This window comes from Phascolarctos cinereus, unplaced genomic scaffold (assembly GCF_003287225.1).
Source record: "Phascolarctos cinereus isolate Bilbo 61053 unplaced genomic scaffold, phaCin_HiC Scaffold_2;HRSCAF=192, whole genome shotgun sequence".
Lineage (NCBI taxonomy): Eukaryota > Metazoa > Chordata > Mammalia > Diprotodontia > Phascolarctidae > Phascolarctos > Phascolarctos cinereus.
This window is the reverse complement of record NW_027555625.1, coordinates 294,585,772-294,609,800: the sequence shown is the minus strand read 5'-3', so window position 1 is coordinate 294,609,800 and position 24,029 is coordinate 294,585,772. Positions and strand designations below refer to the sequence as shown.

Below are 24,029 nucleotides of genomic sequence, written 5' to 3'. Positions count from 1 at the left end.
TACTTAGTCTCCATATTGACTTACTGATAGTTTCTCCAAAAGGGACTTCACTTTTACATCACAGAAACATCTCAGTTCAGAGAAATACCTTCAAATTTTCCATAACAAAGGCTACCATACATATCAAAATTCATTGAAAACATACTTTGGAGAATCTTAAACAGTAATTCACATTCATCCAGCGTGGTCACCATATTGTTTCCACTAACCCTGGAAAATGGTTAAGGAAAACAGGGCAGACTCAGACAGTGGTTATACTGCTGCACCTGGAAGCACTGATGAGGTGGTCACAGGTCCTGAGTGACATTCTTCTGCAGTGATATAATCTATGCCATCATCTCTTGAATTTCCTTCAGCTACTTTCCCAGTTTATCTAGGACTTCTGAGAAAGTGAAATATTTTGGGAGACCTTGCCCCCAAATAATCCCATAGATATTCCCTGAGGAAAAGCAATAGTCTCAGAAATATTGATTCACATTTTCATTAAATGGAGGATAGATCACTGATTCATACATTCAACAACCATTAATTATATATGTGCTTTGAGCAGAACAATATACTAGTGACTGAGGAAACAAAGTGTAGATAAAACACAATCTCTTACCTAAAGGATCTTTTACTCATAATACAGATAATATTTTAAAAATAGAAAAGCATAATACACAATTTAAAACAATTATTGAAAAACAAACTCATATTTGAGATTAGAGGGGAAAGGCCATTACTAAATAGGTGCATCAAAGAAACCATCGGGTAGCAAGTCATATTTGAGTTGACTTTGACAATCATTCAAAAAGCATTATTAAGCAATATCTCTGTGGAGGGCACAGTGCTTTTCCTAAACCATATGACACCCCTACACGATAAACTCACACGGTTGCCTAGCATCCCCACACATATATATACTCTTCAGTCTAGTGACACTGACTTCCATTTTGTTCCTTGAAAAAGGCACTCCATCTCCCTACACTGGGCATTTTCACTGGCTTGATCTGATACATGGAATACTTTTCTTCCATCTCCTCATTTCCCTGGCTTTCTTCAAGTCTTAAATAAAATCCCATCTTCTAAGCTGTTCCTAATATTTCCTAATTCTAAGTTCATACTGCTCTTGATTATTTTTATTTGTCCTATATATAATTTGTTTATAAACTTAGCTGTTTACATGTTGTTTGCCACGTTAGATTGTGATCTACTTAAAGGTAGAAATTCTCTTTTACCTTTCTTGGTATCCCCAGCACTATGGTGCCTAGCATATATGAGGCACTTAAAAATGTTTATTGACTGACTGAAAGAGATGGTCCTGGATCTCAAGGAGATCATAGTCTAAGGGAGAGACAGCATGAAAATAACTATGTTCAAACAAGCGAGATACAGAAAAAATTGAAAGTAATTAACAGATGCTAGGCACTAGAATTAAGGGGGATTAGGAAAGGCTTCTTGCATAAAATGGGATCTAATTGGGTACTTGAAAAAAGTGAGGAAAGCCAGAAGTTGTAGATGAAGAGGGAGAGCTTTCTAGGCATGAGGGCAGCCAGTGAAAACTTTCAGAGATATGAGATGGAGTATTTTGTCTGAGTAATAGCAAAGAGGTCAATGTTACAGCGTTACAGAATTTGTTGAGGGAGAGTGTTTGAGCAGAGAACATAAAGCATAAAATGGATCAGTATTTTATTCATTCATTCATTCATTCATTCATTCATTCCTGCATTTATTTAATCATTCATTCATTCATTTATTTATTTTAGGCAATTGGGGTTAAGTGACTTGCCCAGGGTCACACAGCTAGTAAGTATCAAGTGTTTGGTCTGAGGCCAGATTTGAACTGAGGTCCTCCTGATTTCAGGGCTGGTGCTTTATCCACTGCGCCACCTAGCTGCCTCAAGATGGATTAGTATTAAATAATGAAAAGGAGGAAAAGCAAGATGGCCATTACTTAGTAGTCTCCCATTAGTGTTCTTTGCAACAAGATTTTTGAGCAATTACCCGTCAAGCACATAAACACAAGTGATAGGAAAAGAAGCTAAAGGCAGAGATTTCCATGATCATTCTGCTTTGGTGTTCCAATGGATCCTTCCCTCATCATTTTGTCTCCTCCCTAGAACTCTGCCATTGTCTGACAGCAGACATGTTGCTATTAAAACTCAGAAGCTAGCAATGTCCTCCAAACTACACTATGATACACACCATACATTGGCTTATTATACAAGGGACATCATCTAATGCTTTGAGCTGTCAAACAACAAAATGGCTTTCTTCTGTTAGGGTACACTACTCATCAATGAAAACGATCTTTGGAAATGTTATTACCGCACATGGTGATGGTTTGGTGGAAGGTTGGACCAGATGACATCTCACTTCCCTTTCAACTCTAAGATTCTATAATGCAATGGTTACACTGCTACATCAAGTATGTATTGGCTCCTTTCAAAAGAAGCAAGAATACCAAAGATGAACGAAAACAATCACATGTGGGTTACAGAATTTCTCCTTCTGGGTCTTTCTGATGACCCTTAGATTCAGCTGCTGCTCGCTGTATTGTTTTTGGGAGTGTTCTTAGGTACTGTGCTTGGGAGCTTCCTTTTCATCTACCTGGTTCTAACTGACTCACAACTCCATGTACCTATGTACTTTTTCCTTTGCAACTTGTCTCTGTCTGACCTTGGTATATTTACCTCCATTGTTCCACAAGCCCTAGTCCACATGTTAAATAGAAGAAATTTCATCTCCTTTATGGGCTATGCTGCTCAGCTTTTCTTCTCTCTCTCTTTTGGAGCTACACAGTGTTTAGTGTTAGCTGTGATGTCCTATGACCGGTACTTAGCAGTCTGTGATCCCTTACATTACTCTCTCATCATGACAGGGAGGGTATGTTGCCAATTGGCATTGGCATGCTGGGTCTGTGGCATTGTTGGATCCTCAGTTGATGCTATATTCACACTATGTCTCCCCTACCAAGGAGACAATAGGATTGATCATTTCTTTTGTGAGGCCCCAATGCTCTTGACTCTGGCATCTGGAAACAATCATAAATCAGAAATAGCCATTTTCTTCTTGGGTGTTGGGATTATCCTTGCACCTGTTCACTGATTTTGGTCTCCTATAGCTTCATCATATTGACTGTGGTCAGCATAAAGGCAACATCAGGGAGACTCAAGCATTCTCCTCCTGTGGATCCCACCTCCTTGTGGTTATCCTTTTTTATGGAACAGCAATAATTTCCTATATGACACTCAAGTCTTCCAAGATGAAGATGAAGCAGGTTGCTGTGTTCTATAGTGTCATAAACCCTATGCTCAGTCCTATCATCTACAGCTTGAGGAATAAAGATGTGATGAGGGCATTCAGGAATACAGTCAAAAGGAGGTAATACTGATCTTTGGTGTAAATACATTTGGCCACATCTCTTAACCTCTGAGACTTAACTTTTAAACCCCTGGCTGAAAATGACCGTTTTCCAGTGACTGATGGTGGGCAGTGGATGAAAATATGGTGCTTTTACTTCCTATATATACTTATGTACATTTATATGTTTGTAAACATATATGTATTATATGTGTATAGATGGATAGATAAAATAGATCATCCTTTCAATGATTCAATTACTGAGAGAAGCTCAAGGTGATGCATGAATCTCTCCTGAGATTTGGGTAGAGTTTTACTAATATGGAAAACTCATGGAAGAGTGTTGTCAAAGTGGAGTTTTCAAAGATCCTTGAAATTTTTCACTGGACTTTGGAGAACAAAGCAATCTGGGGCAAAAGGACTCATGGCAACAAAGAAAGGCAATCAGATCACTGGAAATCTAATTGAGAGATGCATGTAAAAGTTAACCTTTTAGACATAAATATGGAGCTGTCATTTTGTTGCTGTAGGGAACTGAAATTAATGATACTCCCTCTACCAATGAAGACTGGAAAATATTGTAAGATACGTTGTCTTACATAAAAGTTGTCCAGGGACATGGATGGGTTAAGTGACTTTCCCTGGGTGACATAGTCAATAGCTGTGACTTAAATATCACATTTCTTGACACGGAGGCTGGTTCATATTTACTAAGTGATCCTGCCTCTCTAACCTAATCTTAAACTATTATTATTAGAAAAAGAGTTAAAGGTGTTTAAAGTTTTAGTGACATTGTGTTCTATCATTTATTAATCTGTATCTTGAGAAATAAGCTTTGTATTGAACTTAGCACTTTCCTCCCAAGATTGTTGTGAGGATCAACTGAGATAATAATTGTAAAAAGTGCTTATTACAGAGCCTGGCATGTATTAATTATTATATTAATGTTAGCTATAATAATAATTAATTATTAATAATATTATTGATTAAAATAGCCATTAATACTAATATTAATGACATGTTTTTGATTAATTCATGCTGACTGTTGGTAAACATTGCTTTCATTTTGAAGTGTTTATAGTTTGGAGACACTATCCTAATTTTTTTCAAAAATCAGGGTATGTGCTAATCTCGCATTCAGGAGCACTTCTCCATTCCTTCATGATTTTCTAAAGATTTTAACATAATTCAAATGATCCGCTGTATGTAAAAAACTTGGCAGTAATTAAATTGATATATGACATTAGTTTATATTTTGTCGTTAAAAAGAAATGGGAATTATGTGACTAAAAATGTATGAATTAGTGATTTCTAAAAACTTTAAAGGCTTAAAACTTGAAGGAAAAAAAAAAGAAAATAAATGTCAGACAGTGTAATTACAGCTAGATCCATAAGATGGAAGACAGAAATCGTATGGAGGTTAGAAGTTTAATGAATTATCAACAGAGAACTTTAATATATAGCATTCTTATTTGGTATCCTTCTCCCTAACGGGAATGAACGAATTGCCACAATCAAAGTAAGCAAGTCCAAAGGCTTATGATTAAGAGTCATTTGGCTAGTAAGTGTCTGAGGCAGATCAGGTCATCCGGACTCCAGCTCCAACACTCATCCACTCTGCCACATAAATCTACCTCGAAGGCCCCATTTCTGAGGTCCTCTGATTCTAACTCATGCTGTAAAATATCCAAATATAACCAAACCACCGAGACTGTGAAATTCCAGCAATCAATATGATTTAGAGACTTTTTTCTTTTTTTTTCACATTAATACATATTTATGGATAAGACAAGTATTTCTATAACTTAACATAACTTACTATTCCTTTAAAATATACAATAAAATTATAATGTAAATTTCTTTTTTCCACCCTGCTCTAGAGATGGCTACCATGAAGCACAAATAGATAGCTAGATAGAGAGATAGACATAGATAGAGAGAGACATAGATATAGATATATACACACATACATATATAATATGTAAAATTATTCTATACATACTTCTATTTATCAGTTCTTTCTCTGGATGAAGATAACATCTTTCTTCATATGTCCTTTATAGTTAATTTGTGTATTTATAATAGTCAAAATAACTTATTCACTGCAAGTCATTCTTAAAACAACATTGCTGTTACTGTAAAATCTTCATTATTTTTTGGCAAGCCTTTCCATGTTTTTCTAAGACCATTGAGGTCATCATTTCTTATAGCATAGTAGTAGTCCATCATTATCATATCCCACAACTTGTTCAGCTATTTCCCAATTGCATCTCTGCAATTTGCAGTCCTTTAACACCACAAAGAGAGCTGTTATAAACGTTGTAGAACATATAGATTCATTCCCTTTTTCCCTAATCATTTTTGGAAATAGACCTACTGGTGGTATTGCTGGATCAAAAGGTATAGGTACTTCAATAATTCCTTGAGTGTAATTCCAGATTGCTCTCCAAAATGATTGGATCAATTTACAATTACCCCAACAATGAATTAGTGTCCCAATTTTTCCACATCCCCTCCAACATTTGTCGCTTTCCCCTTCAATCATTTTAGCCAATCTCATAGGTACAAAGTGATATCTCAAGGTTGTCTTAATTTTCATTTCAAAATCAATAATGATGTAGGCATTTTTCATGTGACTCTAAATTGCTTTTATTTATTCATTGGAAAACTGCCTGTCCATATCCTTTGACCATTTATCAATTAGGGAATGTCTCACATTCTTACAGATTTGGTAAAGTTCTTCATATATTTTAGATATGAGAACCTTTATCTGAAGAACTTTCTATAATTTTTCTCCCAATTTTCTGCTTTCCTTCTGATCTTGGTTACATTTGTTTTATTTTTACAAAATCTTTTTAATTTAATGTAATCAAAATTATCCATTTTATACCTATCTTTGCTTTCTATATCTTGTTTATTCATAAATTGTTCACCTATGCATAAGTCTGAAAAGTAAAATGACCCATTCTTCTAATTCTCTTGTAATGTCTCTCTTTATAGCTAAGTCACGTATCCATTTTGACTTTATCTTGGTAAATAGTGTAAGATACTGGTCAATGCCCAGTTTCTGCCATACTGCTTTCCAGTTTTTTCAACAGTTTTTACCCAATAATGAATTCTTATTCCCAAATTTTAAGTCCCCTTCATCTTCCTTCTGCTATTGACCCAGTTCATCTAGAACTAAAGAGAAGGTATGGTGTTACTGACAGCATCTCCCACATCACCCTTCCCATTATTCCAATAAGCTTGCCTTTGGAGAAAGCAAAAGTCTCAGAAATTTTGGTTCAGAAACTTAGAAAACTAAGACCAGTGCCTTAATCACTAGGTCATTCATTCAAAAACATTAATTAAGCACCTACTGTATGCAACACATTGTATTATGTGCTGAGAACACACAAAGTATATCCAGGCAACAGTCACTATACTCATGGGGCTTATACAATGTACAAAGTTAAATTCATATAACCATAATACACAATTTTATGATATATATGTATGAGAGTTGCCAAGCCAAAAAAATAAGGGTGGGGGAGAAAAACCATTATTGTTCAGGCTTATCAGTGAAGATGTCATGGAATAAATAATATTTAAGTGGATATTTAAAGCATGGGTAAGAATTCAATTAATGAGAAGGAAGGAAGGGAAAACTAGATCATCTCCCAGGTTCCCTTTAGTATTCTGTCGGTCCAGAATACTTATGCTTTTGGTAAGTTGCCAGTGTGGCTACAGACAGAGCAGATTGCCAAAGGGACACATCCAAGACTCCCTCTGTTCGTCCTATCACAGAGAACAGATGTGACAATAGATCAAAGTGACTCAAATGAATGAAAGAATCGTGAATCCCTAGACTACCATGACTAGTATGAGTTACTGATGTAAACTATTTAAAACTGGATGTCTTGTAGACATCTTAAATTCAGCAAGTTCAAAACTGAACCCATATTCTTTCTCTTGAAACACTCCCTTTTCTTACCTTTCTTGTTACTGTCAAGGGTACCGCCATTCTTCTAGGTGCTCAGGCTCATCAAGTAGCTATCTTCCTTTAGTTCTCACTCGCTGTTACCATTGATATCTAATCAGTTGACAAGTCCTATAATTTCTACCTTTGTAACATCTCTCTTGTATGACCCCTGTCTCCTCTGAAATTGGCACCTCCATGGTATAGCACCTTCTCATCTCATGAATGGGCCATTTCAATAGCTTTCTTGTTGGTCTCCCTGGATCAAGTCTTTCCTCACCCTAGTCTATCCTTCACTCAACCATCAAAGTGATATTCTTAAACTCTGACCATGTAACTCTCTCTCCCTTTTCAATCAATTTCAGGGGCTCCCTCTTACTTCCAATATCAAATATAAAACCCTTAGTTTGATATTTAAAAGCACCTCATAATCTACTCCCCCCAACCTTTACAGTCTTCTTACACCTTATTCTCCTTTCCATACTCTGTAATCCAGTTACACTGGCCTCTTGCTGCTCCTACCACACAGAAAACACTCTATCTTCTGAGCATTCTCACTGGCTATCTCTCATACCTGAAATTATCTCTCTCCTTACCTGCACCTTTTGGCTTCCCTAGCTTCTGTCAATTATCAAGTAATATTCTATATTTCACAAGACACATTTCCCAGTCCTCCTTAATCTTAATGTCTTCCCTCTGACATTATCTCCAATTTATCATGTATCCATCTTGTTTGAACCTAGTTGTTTGAATGTTGTCTCCCCAAATAGATTATGGGATCCTAGGAGAGAAGGGACTATTTTTTGCCTTTACTTAAAACTCTATCACTTCACATGGGACATGGAACACAGTAGGTACTTTATAAATACATGTTGCTTTGACTTGTTTTTATCCTTTTTCTATTCATTATTACATTTTCCACTGTCAGACAGCAAAAATACACCTGGCAGTAAGATGCAGACACCAGCAATGTCATTTTCTCTACATTACACCAAGCAGCCCCTCACCATATAATCATCCTTATGTAAGGTAACATTTTCCAGCAGCTTGCCCTGACCAACAGTGAAATGGCTTCCTTTGGTTATATTGCTGTACTTATTACTGGAGATAATAATTGGAAATGTGATTACAGTGGCTATTAAGAATTAGGGTTGGACCAGATGACAACTCAGGACCCTTACAACACTAAAATTCTATTATGCATCAAATATCCATTGGGTCTCTGCTTCTGGAAGCCAAGCAGAGTGAAAAGGTAGTCACTCTCACCCTCCCCTACCAACCTCTGAAAGCCCAGAAAATATCACCCCAGAAAAAACCCTGGAACAGATGAACCAGAAGAAAGATGGGGAGCAGCAGTCCAGTAGCTCAGGTAACTTGAGGGATTAACGTGAAAGGCCCCTCTTGCCCTGAGGGAGGTAAGCAGTACAGAATGGGAGCATCCCAGCAGGCTAATGGAAAGCCTCAATTTAGCACACCAGGAGGAGATCCTGAAACCCAGGTGGTGGAGCAGGCAAACACCAACACCTAGACCTTCAAGTGCCTCAGTGAGGGCAGGTAACCGGTAGAAATCAGCTCAGAAAACCACCAGATGCGTCAGCATTCTACAGCAAACAGGTGTCCCAGTGCCTCAGCAAAAATAAGGGAAGCAATACTACAAAGGGCCCCAGGCTGATAAACACTCTGTAACATCCATCTGAAAGGAGCTAAAGAAAGTGAGAGGAAAGGCAAAGCAGGCAACCTAGAACTGCCCTAGAGTTCCAGCCTTGCTGATTCCAGCCCAACACCAGGTAAGCTGCCAGAACCCTACAGCCTCCAGTTGCCATAACAGGAGGCCTCAGCAAACAAAGTCAGTGACCAAGACATAGGCTTCCAACATAAGAAGCTTGGGTCAGTACCCTCTGCTCCCCATCAGAAGAGCTCAATCTCTTTAAAGGCCAGGGAATAGGCAAACACCATGAGCAAAAAGAAACATACCATAGATTCACATTATGAGAACAATGGAGATCAAGGCAGAAATTCTGAAGAGGACAACATTTTCAACAAAACCACATCTGGAACCTCAAAAGGGAATATGAACTGGTCTGAAGCCTAAAAAGCCTTCTTAGAAGAGCTCGAGAAGGATTTTAAAAGTTAAATGAGAGAGGTAGAAGAGACCTTAAAAAATACAATGGCCAGCCGAAAAAAAAGTACCTTGAAGAAAACAAATCACTAAAAAATACAATTGGCCAAATGGGGAAGTAGGTACAAAATCTAATAGAAGAAAAACAATTTGTTAAAAATTAGACTTAGGCAAATGGAAGCTAATGAATCTATGAGAGAGTAAGAATCAGTCAAACAGAAACAAAAAAATAAAAAAAAGATGAAAATATGAAATACCTCATTGGTGAAACAACTGACTCAGAAAATCAATCCAGGAGAGACAATTTAAAAATTATTGGTCTACCTAAAAATCACAATGAGAAAAAGAGCCTGGACAGTATCTTTCAAGAAATCATCAAGAAAACTGCCCTGAGGTCCTAGAACCAGAGGTAAAAATAGCCATAGAAAGAATCTACCAATCACCTCCAGAAAGAGATCCCAAATTGAAAATGCCAAGGAATATGGTATCCAAATTCCAAATTACCAGGTCAAAGAGAAACTACTGCAAGCAGAAAGAAAGAAACAATTTAAATATCATGGAACCATAGTCAGGATTACACACGACCTTGCAGCTTCTACATTAAAAGACCATAGGGCATGGAATATGATATTCCATAAGGCAAAGGAGCTTGGATTACAACCAAGAATCAACTACCCTGCAAAAATGAGCATGATCTTTCAGGAGAGGAGATGGATATTCAACAAAAGAGGGGACTTCCAAACCTTCCTGATAAAAAGACCAGAGCTCAACAGAAAATTTGATCTTCAAATACAAGACTCAAGAGAGACATAAAAAGGTAAATGGGACAGAAAGATACAATATATAGTTAATAAGCACAAACTGTTTATATCCCTACAAGGGAAGTTGACACTTGTAACTCTTGAGAACTGTGTTATTATTACACCAGTGTTAAAGGAGTATACATAAAGGGGGTGGATATAAGTTGACTTTGATGTAATGATAAAAAAAAATCTAATCAAGTGGGTTAAATGAATTCAAGTAAGTGGATTAATTTGATCTAAGAAAATGTACTGAGAAAGGAGGAGTCAGACAAGGGTAAATTACATCACAGGAAAAGGCACAAAACCTATTACAGAAGAAGGAAAGAAGGGAGGGAGATGAGCATTGTTCAAACCTTATTCTCATCAGATTTGGCTCAAGAAGGGAATAACATAATCAGTTAGGTATAAAAGTCTAACTTGCCCTATAGGCAGTAGGAGGGAAAAGGGGAAAGAATGGGGGGTGGATAGAAGGGAGGGAAGAAGCAGTAAAGGTAAAGGGGAAGAAAAGGGAAAGGGCTAATAAAGGGAGGCTGGACTAAGGGAGGCAGTGGTCAAAAGCAAAACACTGGTGAGGAGGGAAAAGGAGAAAGGAGGAAGAAAAGCATAAACAGAGAGGGGGGGAGAATGATGGAGAGAAAGGCACAGATAGTAATTATAACTGTGAATGTGAATGTGATAAACTCTCCCATAAAATGGCAGCAGACAGCAGAATGGTTTAAAAAACATAATCCTACAACATGTTGTTTATAGGTAACACATTTGAAAAAGAGTGACACACACAGGGTAAAGGTAAAAGGCTGGAGCAAAATATATTATGCTTCAGCTGAAGCAAAAAAAGCAGGGGTAGCAATCCTGATCTCAGACAAAGCAAAAGCAAAAATAGATCTTAATTAAAAGAGATAAGGAAGAAAACTACATCCTGCTAAAAGGCACCATAGACAATGAAGTAATATCATTACTAAACACATATGCACCAAATGGTATAGCAACCAGATTCTTAGAGGAGAAGTTCAGGGAGTTACAGGAAGAAATAGAAAACAAAACTATACTAGTGGGGGACCTCAGCCTCCCCTCTCTGAACTAGATAAATCTAACCACAAAATAAACAAGACAGAAGTTAAGGAGGTGAATAGAACATTAGAAAAGATAGGTATGATAGACCTTTGGAGAAAACTGAATGGGGATAGAAAGTAATATACTTTTTTCTTGGTGCTACATGGCACATACACAAAATTTGACCATGTACTAGGGCATAAAAACCTTACAATCCAATGCAGAAAGGCAGAAATATTAAACGCATCCTATTCAGAACATGATGCAATAAAAATTATGTGTATAATAAAGGGCCATGGAAAGATAGACTAAAATATAATTGGAAACTAAATAATGTAATTCTAAAAAATTATTGGGTCAACTAACAAGTCATAGAAATAATCAATAACTTCATTCAAGAGAATGACAATAATGAGACAATATACCAAACTTATGGGATGCAGTGAAAGCAATTCTTAGGGGAAGTTCTATATCTCTAAATGCTTACATAAATAAAATAGAAAAAGAAGAGATCAATGAATTGGGCATACAAGTAAAAAAAACTAGAAAAAGAACAAATTAAAAATCTGAATTAAACACCATATCAGAATATTGAAAACCAAAGGAGAAATCATAAAATTGAATTAAGAAAACTATTGAACTAATAAATAAAACTAAGAGCTGGTTTTATATATAAAAAAATACAATAAAATAGATAAATTTTTACAACCAGTATCTCTGATAAGGGCCTCATTTCTAAAATATATAGAGAATTAAATCAAATTTCTAAGAATACAAGTCATTCCCCAATTGATAAGTGGTCAAAGGATATGAACAAGCAGTTCTCAGATGAAGAAATTAAAGCCATCTATGGTCATATGAAAAAATGCTCTAAATCACTATTGATTAGAGAAATGCAAATCAAAACAATTCTGAGGTACCACACCACACCTATCAGATTGGCCAACATGACAAAACAGGAAAATGATAAATGTTGGAGAAGATGTGGGAAGATTGGAACACTAATGCATTGTAGTGGAGTTGTGAAATGATCCAGACATTTTGGAGAGCAATTTGGAACTATGCCCAAAGGACTATAAAAATTTCCCTTTGACCACTTTTAAAGCTGTATCTCAAAGAGATCATACAAATGGGAAAAGGACCCACATGTACAAAAATAGTTATAGCAGCTCTTTTTGTGGTAACAAAGATTTGGAAATTGAGAGGATGTCCATCAATTGGTGAATGGCTGAACAAGTTGTGGTTTATGAACGTAATGGAATACTATTGTACTATAAGAAATAATGAATAGGCTGACTTCAGAAAAACCTTGAAAACTTGTATGGTCTGATGCTGAGTGAAGTGAGCAGAATCAGGAGAACATTGTACACAGTAATAGCCACGTTGTACAATGACTAATATTGATAGACTTAACCCTTCTCAACAATACAAGGACCTAAGATATCTCCAAAGCCTCATGATGGAAAATACTATCCACATTCAAAGAAAGAACTATGGTGTTGGAATGTAGATAGAAGCATACTATGTGCTATTTTTTTTTCTTCTGTTGTGTTTTGTTTCCTCTTTCTGGTAGTTCCTCCTATTGTTTCTAATTCTTCCTTACAACATGACTAATATGTTTAATAGGAATGTATATGTAAAGCCCATATCAGATTGCATGCCATCTTGGGGAGGGAGGTGGGGAGGGAGGGGGAGAAAAATTTTAAACTCAAAAGCTTATGGAAGTCATTGTTGATAAATCAAAATAAATTAATAAAGTTTAAAAAAAACTTTTCCAGAACTAAAACCCCCCAAAAGAAAATAAACATCAGACCTAGTGTAATTGTAACTGAATCCATAAGATGACAGGAACTCCACATAAGGCTAAAATTTTCATGAATTGCCAGCAGAGAACTTCGATACATAGAATTCTCATTTGGCAGCTCTCTCCCTTATGAGAATGCATGAACTGCCACAATTAACATAAGCAAACCCAAAGGCTTGTGATTAATATATTAATATGATTAATATGGTTTGCATGACTGTATATCTATAATGTATAACAAAGTGTTTGCCTTCTCATGAACAGGTAATGGGATAAAGGGAGGGAGGGAACTTGGAATTCAAAAACTATAAAATATCAGTGTTAAAAATTGGTTGTATGTGTAATTGAGAAAAATAAAAATAAAAACATTCTTTAAAAAAAAAAAAAGGAATCATCCAGCTAGTATATGTCTGAGGCAGGCCAGGCCTTCCTGCCTCCAGCTTCAGCACTCTTATCCACTGTGCCACATGAAGGTGCCTCTGAGGCCCCAATTCTGAGATCCTGTAATTCTAATTCATGCTTTAAAATTTCCAAATATAACAAACTTCCAAGACCATAAAATTCCATCGATCAATATGATTTAGAGACTTTTTGAATAACTTTTTTTCTTAGTAATACAAATTTTGAAATCTAGAATTATTCTCATGATCATGTTCTTATGAACTGACAAATAGATTTCTTAGGTCATGCCCCCCCCCCAAATAGTAGCCTTCACATCTGGTGAGTCACGCCATCTGTGTACCTCTCTACATAGACATACAGAGTATGATGAAGGGAGGGCTGAAGAAATACAGAATTTGAGAATGGAGATGTAGCTTTGAAGCATCTGCACTGAAATTTTCTCTTTGCTCCCACCTGAGAAGCACTCTGAAAAGATAACACATAGCTATAGTATCATAATGAGGAGAAATTCTCCAGGGCATATTAGATGCTCTAGAGACCATCCCTGATCATAACTCCTTAAATTTGGACTGTGCTCAAAAAATCAGCCCTTATTTCAAAGACAAATATCTGAGACACCAAGGAGACTTGTTGGGAAGGTCTGAGTTAAGGCAATTTTCTGCTTTGCCCCTTTTGCCTCAACTTCTCTTCCTACTCTCTTCTTTACTGTTCTACAACAATTTGAAACAAGCTCTTTGCCTTCTTGACAAGATACCTGCTCTTTATAGTCCCCTTTCAACCTCAGGGGCTATTTCTCCTCATCTCTTCTTTATTTTTCATTTGGATTTTCTTCACAGCCTATGAGATAATGCCCTAGTCTTTTCTGACTTTCAGGTGAGACAATAAGTTTTAGGATAGAAAAGGGGTAATGAGGCAGGGATTGCTGAAAAAGTGGGAGATTGATCTAGGATGTAGCAAGGATAAAGGCAGTATCACTATAGCTTTCTCTTTTTGTTTCAAAATGCCCTGTCCATTAAGTTAAATATCTAAGGGTTCTCCACTTCACAGTGGAACTACCCAGCTGATTTCAATATGATAGCCATGTCTCTCACCAGTACACACTCTTTTGGAACTGACATGGCATGAACACGGAATAATGGTTTATAGGAAAGGAGAAGATCCTTTCATGCAGTGGCTATTTAGTTGATATTTGCATCTTATTATATTTGGGATAGGAAGAGCAGTAGATAGAGTGCTAAACTGGGAGCCAGGAAGATTAAAAGTCAAGTCTTTCCTCATATATTTAGTAGCTGTGTAAACAGAACAAATCTCTTACCCTCTGTCAGCTCAGTTTCCTTATTCGTAAAAAAAAAAAAAAGGTGTGGTGGGAGCATAACAATACCGCTTATTGTGCAAGGTTCTAGTGAATCTCAAATAAGATAGTAAGCACTTTGTAAATCTTAAGCTATAAATGTTAAATGAAAATGATATTGATGACAATGCTGCTGGTGATTTTGTAATCAAAACTGATCTAGAGTGGAATGACAATCATTTTGGCCATTTCTGCTTAAAGACCACTCTACATGGTGAGGGAATTGGTTCCTCTATCACAGGTGAGAACCTGTGCCCTTGAGGCCACATGCGGCCCTCTAGGTCCCTAAGTGTGGCCCTTTGACTGAATCCAAAGTTCACAGACGAAATATCTTTAATAAAAGGACTTGTTCCATAAAACTTGGATTCAGTTGAAAGGCTGCACCCAAGGACCTAGAAGGCCATATGTAGCCTCAAGGCTGCAAGTTCTCCACTCCTGCTAGCAGCTAGCCTAACTCAAGAAAATGCATAACTCTGTCAAACCCCTAAGATGGAGTTTCAGACATCAGGGACCTGAGAAAGAGATAAAACATTGAATCTTTTTGTCACCAACCGCTGGAGGACTGTAGCATGCTTCAATGTATACTTGTAGATAGTGGCTTGCACTCTGATATGGTCCTAGCTAGACTCCCTGAATTTGCTTTCCTAAGGACAGATGTGACTTGAATACTCTCTAGGATTCACACTTCTTCTAGAAATAAATCAAAACTTATAATTAAGTCCCCACTATATGCCAGGCTATTATTCCTGGTGTAAATAAGCGTTCACTAAGCACCTACTACTGTCAGCACTAGGTACTTAGGATGCAATGGCAAAAATGAAAAGGATCTAGCAATAAAAAAAAATGTTCTTCTGGTATAGTCTAATGGTAATTTGAATATTTGTAGAATTCCCACAGCAGAACCATGCCCGTTCTCACAGCACATACCCATTCTCCCAATAAGAAAAAATGAGAATGCCATCTAAGTTACAGCGAATTGCTTGAGAGCTGCCAGGAACTATAAAATCATTGACTCTCTGACTTAGCAGGAAGAGCAGAGGATATCTTTTGAATTCGTGCTTAGCGTTTTGTTGTATATGAGATGGTAATGAACAGGTGCAAAGAGTCACTGTCTTTTAGCTCACAATCTGGTAGTGTCAGCGAAAAAAATGGGAATAATATAAAGAGGCTTGCAATTATCACAAACGTTTGTACAGTGACTAAAAGCCCATATATTTTAATTCATTAAACATTCTGAAGGTTTGTCTAAGGTTCTTCGTAAAACCAGCATAGCTATGTCCACTCCAGGCATTTTGTATGTGTCTTTTCCTTTGATTGCATAAATTAAATAGTCCATACTTCTAACAAACATTTTGATTTACAAGAACATTAGCCATCCCAGTTATTAACATTTGATGGCCAATTATCGGATATGTTCTAACAAAAGAGGAATAACTGAAGGATCTTGAGACTTACCAAAATAAGATAAATGTGATGGGTGAGAATCTCCTAAGTTAGGCCTTTTTCAAAGGTAGATTTAAAATGGATTTCTACAAGCTTTTATTTCTGACTATTTTATTTAACTCAGTTCTGTGACTTAACTAATGAGAAAAGAGCTAAGGACTAAATAAGGGCATGTGATAGCACATAACAAATATTGATTTACTGACTCTGCAAAGGGAGAAAAAAATAGAGGTTTCTAATTAGAGAGCATGAACTTGTCTTTAATTTCAGATAATATTATATAACATACTCTTTTTTTTTTTAAGGCAATTGGGGTTAAGTGACTTGCCCAGGGTCACACAGCTAGTAAGTGTCAAGTGTTTGGTCTGAGGCCAGATTTGAACTCAGGTCCTCCTGACTTCAGGGCCAGTGCTCTATCCACTGTGCTGCCCAGCTGCCCCTAACATACACTTAAAGGGACAGTTTGAAAGCATTTGGAAAAGAATATAGTAATGGTTAAGAGGTAAGGTGGTTCATCAGGAAGAAATGATAATTTGCTTATGGAAAATGGTACCAAGATTGGTAGCTCAGGCAAACGTTGCATAAGAAGCACACACAGATTACATCAAAGACCTGTATGAAGTCTGTCATGAGATAGAGAGTGTGGGCTATATGATTATACACCTACTTAGAACTGGAAGCACTTAAATGACTGAACTGAGAGTCAATTTGGAAAAGGGTCTTGACTGGATCTATTTCTTGGCCATACGTGTAAAATTGTTACCAATGACTTGAAGACCTAGAAGGCAGCCTAATAGAGTTTGCAGAAGATAGAGCATAGAAGGGAAAGTTAACATTTTGAAAAGCAGAATCAGGATGAAAAAATGTTTTGACAACCAAGATTCATTTGAATTTAATGTAATGATATAGGCAAAAATGTGAACTTCCAAATCTGGTTTAAAAAATTCAACTTCACAATTACAGTATGGGGGAGATAAGATTACAGAACCATTCATGTGAAAAAAGCATGGAAGTTTGAGAAACTCAAGTTTCAACAAACTCAAAATGAGTCAAAGTTATATGATACCTCAAAATTCTACTGCTATTTTAGGCCACATTAAGAAATATAAAACAACCAAGATTAGCTACCATTGATAGTCACACTCTTTGGAAGATATACCTGGAATGTTATGTTCAGTCCTAGGGTCTGCATTTTTTTTCAATTAAACAATTTATTTTTATTAATTATTAATTTAACATTCTCTTCCATAAGATTTTGAGTTTTAAATTTTCTCCCCCTCCCTTTCCCATTCCCTCCTCAAGATGGCATGCAATCTGATATAGGCTCTACTTATATGTTCATGTTAAGCATATTTTCACATTAGTCATGATGTAAAGAAGAATTAGAATCAATGGGAGGAATCACGAGAAAGAAGAATCAAAATGAAACAACAAAAGAAAAGGAGAGTAAACAGTATGTTTACATATGCATTCAGATTCCATAGTTCTTTCTCTGAATGTAGATAGCTTTTTCCATCATGAGTCTTTTGGAGTTGCCTTAGATCCTTGAATTGCTGAGAACGCTAAGTCTATCAAAGTTAGTGCTCGCATAGTGTGGATGTTACTGTGTACAAGCTTCTCCTGGTTCTGCTCACTTCACTCAGCATCAGACCATACAAGTCTTTCCAAGTTTTTTTGAAGTCTGCCTGTTCATCACTTCTTAGAGCAAAATAGTATTCCATTGCATTCATATACCACAACTTGTTCAGCCATTCCCCAATTGATGGGCATCCCCTCAGTTTCCAATTCTTTGCCACCACAAAAATAGCTGCTATAAATATTTTTGTACATGTGGGTCCTTTTCCTACTTGTATGATCTTCTTGGGACACAGACCTAGAATTAGTATTGCTGGGTCAAAGGGTATGCACATTTTTATAACCCTTTGGGCATAGTTCCAGATTGCTCTCCAGAATGGTTGGATCAGTTTACAACTCCACAACAATGCATTAGTGTTCCAATGTTCCCACATCTTCTCCAACATTTATCATTTTCTTGTTTTGTCACCTTGGCCAATCTGATAGGTGTGATGTGGTACCTCACAGTCGTTTTGATTTGCATTTCTCTAATCAATCATGATTTTGAGCATTTTTTCATATAACTAAGGATAGCTTTAATTTCTTCCTCTGAAAACTCTCTGTTCATATCCTTTGACTTTTACCAATTGGGAAATGACTTGTATTCTTATAAATTTGACTCAGTTCTCTATATATTTTAGAAAAGAGACCTTTATCAGAGACACTGGTTGTAAACATCGCTTCTTGCTTTCTATTTCCCTTCTAATCTTGGTTGCATTGGCTTTGTCTGTGAAAAAGCTTTTCAATTTAATGTAATCAAAGTCATCCATTTTGCACTTCATAATGTTCTCTATTTCTTGTTTGGCCATAAATTCTTCCCTTCTCCACAGATCTGATAGGTAAACTATTCCTTGCTCTCTTAGTTTGCTTATAGTATCCGTCTTTATATCTAAATCATGTACCCATTTTGATTTTATTATAGTATAGGGTGTAAGATTTTGGTCTATGCCTAGTTTTTGCTATACTGTTTTCCAGTTTTCCCAGAAGTTTTTGTTAAATAGTGGGTTCTTATCTCAGAAGCTGGAGTCTTTGGATTTATCAAATAGTAGATCGTTATAGTCGTTGACTGTTGTGTCTTGAATACTTAACCTGTTCCACTGATCCACCACTCGACTTCTTAGCCAGTACCAAGCAGTTTTGATGATTGCTGCTTTATAATACAATTTAAGATTTGGTACAGCTAGGCCATCTTCCCTTTCATTTTTTTTCATTAGTTCCCTCGATATTCTGGACCTTTTGTTCTTCCAGATGAATTTTGTTGTTTTTTTTTCTAGCTCTATAAAATAATTTTTGGTAGTTTGATTGGTATGGCACTAAATAAGTAAATTAATTTAGATAGAATTGTCATTTTTATTATATTAGCCTGGCCTACCCATGAGCAAGTGATAGTTTTTCAATTATTTAGATCTGTCTTTATTTGTGTAAAAAGTGGTATGTAATTGTGTTCATATAGCTTCTGAGTTTGTTTTGGCAGGTAGACTCCCAAATATTTTATAATGTCTACTGTAACTTTAAATGGAATTTCTCTTTCCATCTCTTGCTGTTGGACTTTGTTAGTAATATATAGAATGCTGATGATTTATATGGGCTTATTTTATATCCTGCAACCTTGCTAAACTTGTTTATTACTTCAAGTAATTTTTACTTGATTCTCTAGGATTTTCTAAGTATATCATCATATCATCTGCAATGACTGAGAGCTTTGTTTCTTTTTTGCCTATTCTGATTCCTTGCATGCCTTTTTCTTCTCCTATTGCTAAAGCTAACATTTCTAGCACAATATTGAATAACAGTGGTGATAATGGACATCCTTTTACTCCTGATCTTATTGGAAATGATTCTAGCTTATCCCCATTACATATAATGCTTGCTGATGGTTTTAGATAGATACTACTCATCATTTTAAGGAAGACTCCATTTATTCCCATGCTCTCTAGTGTTTTGAATAGGAATGGGTATTGTATCTTGTCAAAAGCTTTTTCTACATCTATTGAGATAATCATATGATTTCTTTTCTTTTTTTTTTTTTAACTTTTAGGCAATTGGGGTTAAGCGACTTGCCCAAGGTCACACAGCTAGTGTCAAGTGTTTGGTCTGAGGCCGGATTTGAAATCAGGTCCTCCTGACTTCAGGGCCGGTGCTCTATCCACTGCGCCACCTAGCTGCCCCGATCATATGATTTCTATTAGTTTTGTTGTTTGTTGTTTGTAGTTTGTTGTTTGATATGGTTAATTATGCTGATAATTTTCCTAATATTGAACCAGCCCTGCATTCTTGATATAAATTCCACCTGGTCATAGTGTATTATCCTCAAGATAAGTTGCTGTAATCTCTTTGCTAATATTTTATTTAGAATTTTTGCATCTACATTCATTAGGGAAATTGGTCTATAGTTTTCTTTCTCTTTTTTGGCTGTTTTCAGTTTAGATGTCAACACCATATTTGTATCATAAAAAGAATTTAGTAAGACTGCTTCTTCACCTATTTTCCCAACTAGTTTATATAGTATTGGAATTGGTATTGGAATTATATTGTATTGGAAATCTTAAAATAGTTTGATAGAATTCACTGGTAAATCCATCTGGCCCTAGAGATTTTTTCTTAGGGAGTTTGTTGATGGCTTGTTCAATTTCTTTTTCTGAAATGGGGTTATTTAAATATTTTATTTCCTCTTCCATTAGTCTGGGCAATTCATATTTTTGTAAATATTAATCCATCTCACTGATTGTCAAATTTATTGACATAGAGTTGGGCAAAATATCTCCTAATGCTGTGAATTCACTCTTTTCATTTTTTATGCTGGTAATTTGGTTTTCTTCCTTCTTTTTTTTTTAAATAAAATTAACCAAAAGTTTATCTGTTTAATTTTTTTTTATAAAACCAGCTCTTAGTTTTATTTATTAGTTCAATAGTTTTCTTAATTTCAATTTTATTAATCTCTCCTTTGGTTTTCAGAATTTCTGATTTGGTACTTAATTGTGGATTTGTAATTTGTTTTTTTCTAGCTTTTTTAGTTGCATGTCCAAGTTATTAATCTCTTCTTTCTCTATTTTATTCATATAAGCATTTAGAGATATAAAACTTCCCCTAAGAACCATTTTCTCTGCTTCCCATAAGTTTTGGCATGTTGTCTCATTATTGACATACTCTTGGATGAGTTATTGATTGTTTCCATGATTTGTTGTTTGACCCACTCATTTTTTAGGATTAGATTAATTAGTTTTCAATTAATTTTTTGGTCTAACTTTTCCATAGACCTTTATTACATGTAATTTTTATTGCCTCATGATCTGAAAAGGATGCATTTAATATTTCTACTTTTCTACATTGGATTGTGAGGTTTTTAATGCCCTAGTACATGGTCAATTTTTGTGTATATGCCATGTACCACTGAGAAAAAAGTATATTCTTTTTTATACCCATCCAGTTTTCTCCAGAGGTCTAACATATCTAACTTTTCTAAAATTCTATTCACCTCCTTAACTTATTTTTTGTTTATTTTGTGGTTAGTTTTATCTAATTCAGAGGTTTAGTACAGTTTTGTTGCTTATTTCTTCCTGTAACTCCCTGAACTTCTCCTCTAAGAATTTGGATGCTATACCATTTGGTGCTTATATATTTTAGTAATGATATTACTTCATTGTCTATGGTGTCTTTTAGCAGGATGTAGTTTCCTTCCTTATCTCTTTTAATTAGATCTATTTTTGCTTTTGCTTCATCTGAGATCAGGATTCCTACCCCTTCTTTTCTTTTAATTCAGCTTAAGCACATAATATATTCTGCTCCAGCCTTTTACCTTTACTCTGTGTACCCCCCTCCCCCGCTTCAAATGTGTTTCTTGTAAACAACATATTTAGGATTATGGTTTTTAATCGACTCTGCTATCTGCTGCTGTTTTATGGCAGAGTTCATCCCATTCACATTCACAGTTAAATACTATCTTTGCCTTTTTCTCCATCCTATTTTCCCCCTTCCCTGTTTATTCTTTTCTTTCTCCTTTCTCACTTTCCCGCCTCTCTAGTATTTTGCTTTTGACCACCACCTCCCTCAGTCAGTCCTCCCTTCTATTAGCCACCTTCCTTTTCTTCCCCTTTTCTCTTACTATTTTTCCCTCTCTTCTATTCACCCCATCCCTTTTCTTTTCCCTTTTCCCTTTTACTTCCTGTAGGGTAAGTTAGTTTTCTATACCTAACTGATTATGTTATTCCCTCTTTGAACCAAACCTGTGAGAGTAAGGTTCAAATAATGCTTATTTCACCCTTTCTTTTCCTCTACTGTAATAAGTTTTTGTGCCTTTTCATGTAATGTAATTTACCCTTGTCTGCCTCCTCCTTTCCTTCTCTCCTAGTACAATCTATTAATTAGATCCACTTAATCCATGTAATCAGATTTTTTATTATTACATCAAAGTCAATTTATACCCACCCCTCTCTCTATGTATATCCCTTTTAAATGGTGTAATAACAATACACTTCTCAAGTGTTACAAGTGTCATCTTCCCTTGTGGGGATGTAAACAGTTTGCCCTTAATAATATATTGTTGTTTTTTTCTGTCCTGTTTACCTTTTTAAGCCTCTCTTGAGTCTTGTATTTGAAGAACAAATTCTCTGTTGACCTCTGGTCTTTTCATCAGGAAGGTTTGGAAGTCCCCTATTTCACTAAATATCCATCTCATCCCCTGAAAGATCATGCTCATTTTCACTGGGTAGTTGAACCTAGGTTGTAATCCAAGCTCCTTTGACTTATGGAATATTGTATTCCAAGCCATACAATCTTTTAATGTAGAAGCTGCAAGGTCCTGGGTAATCCTGACTGTGGTTCCATGATATTTAAATTGTTTCTTTCTGGCTGCTTGCAGCATTTTCTCTTTGACCTGGTAATTTCGGAATTTGGCTACAATGTTTCTTGGTGTTTTCAATTTGGGATCTCTTTCAGGATGTGATTGGTAGATTCTTTCAATGACTATTTTACCCTTTGGTTCTAGGACCTCAGGCAGTTTTCCTTGATGATTTCCTGAAAGATGTTTTCCACGCTCTTTTTCATCATGGTTTTCAGGTAGACCAATAATGTTTCAATTGTCTCTCCTGGATCAGTTTTCCAGGTCAGTTGTTTTACCATTGAGGTATTTTCCATTTTCTTCTATTTTTTCATTCTTTTGGTTCTGTTTCATTGATTCTTGCTGTCTCATAGAGTCATTTGCTTCTACTTGCCTAATTTTAATTTTTAATGAATTGTTTTCTTCTATTAGATTTTGTACCTCCTTTTCCATTTAGCCAATTCTGCTTTTTAAGAAGTTGTTTTCTTCAATGTACTTTATTTTTCCAGTTGGCCAATTATATTTTTTAGGAACTTGTTTTCTTCAGTGCGCTTTTTTTTTCCCATTTGGCCAATTGTATTTTTTAAGGACTTGTTTTCTACAGTTAATTTTCATTCTTCCTTTTCCAACCCATTCACTTTCCCTTGCATACCTCTCATTTATTTTCCCAATTTTTCTTCTGCCTCTCTTATTTGACCTTTAAAATCCTTCTTGAGCTCTTCCAAGAAGGCTTTTTGGGCTTCAGACCAGTTCATATTTCCTTTTGAGGTTTCGGATGTGGGTACATTGACAATGTTGTCCTCTTCTGAATTTCTTCCTGATCCTCCCCGTCCCCATAATAAGAATCTATGATCATTATCCATTTCTTTTTGCTTATGGTGTTTGCTTATCTCCTGACTTTAAAAAAAAAATTGAGTTCTCCTGCTGTAGAGCAGGGGGCACTGACCCAAGCTTCTTTTGCTGGAGCCCAGGGCCTGGTCACTGGCTTTGTGTGTTGTGGCCTCTGGAGCTAGCAGTTGGAGGCTGTAGGGTTCTAGAAGCTTATCTGGTGCTGGGCTAGGAACAGCAACACTGCAACACTAGAGGTAGGGGTGGGGAGTCTGGCCCCTGGGGGATGCCTGCTCACCTAGGCCTTGCACTCCTTTCTTTGGCTTCTGCTCACCCAGGCCTTACACAGGGATGTTTCAGTGCTAGAGGATGTCTGTCAGCCTGGAGCTTTACCTCTTGGAGCTGTACTTCCCAGAGTTTTGCTGAGGTACCAGGAGATTTGGCTGCTGGAGAACATCATCACACATGATGGTTTTTTGAGCTGGTATCTATC

The 24,029-nt window shown here is 36.2% G+C and overlaps 1 long non-coding RNA gene and 1 pseudogene across 1 annotated transcript in view; both read left to right on the top strand.

The window, feature by feature from the left end:
* LOC110207385 (uncharacterized) overlaps nt 1–24,029 on the top strand; it is a 70,620-nt gene that overhangs the window by 25,693 nt on the left and 20,898 nt on the right. The gene's annotated exons all lie outside the window — the stretch shown is intronic.
* Nucleotides 2,452–3,370, top strand: LOC110207338 (olfactory receptor 2D2-like; annotated as a pseudogene).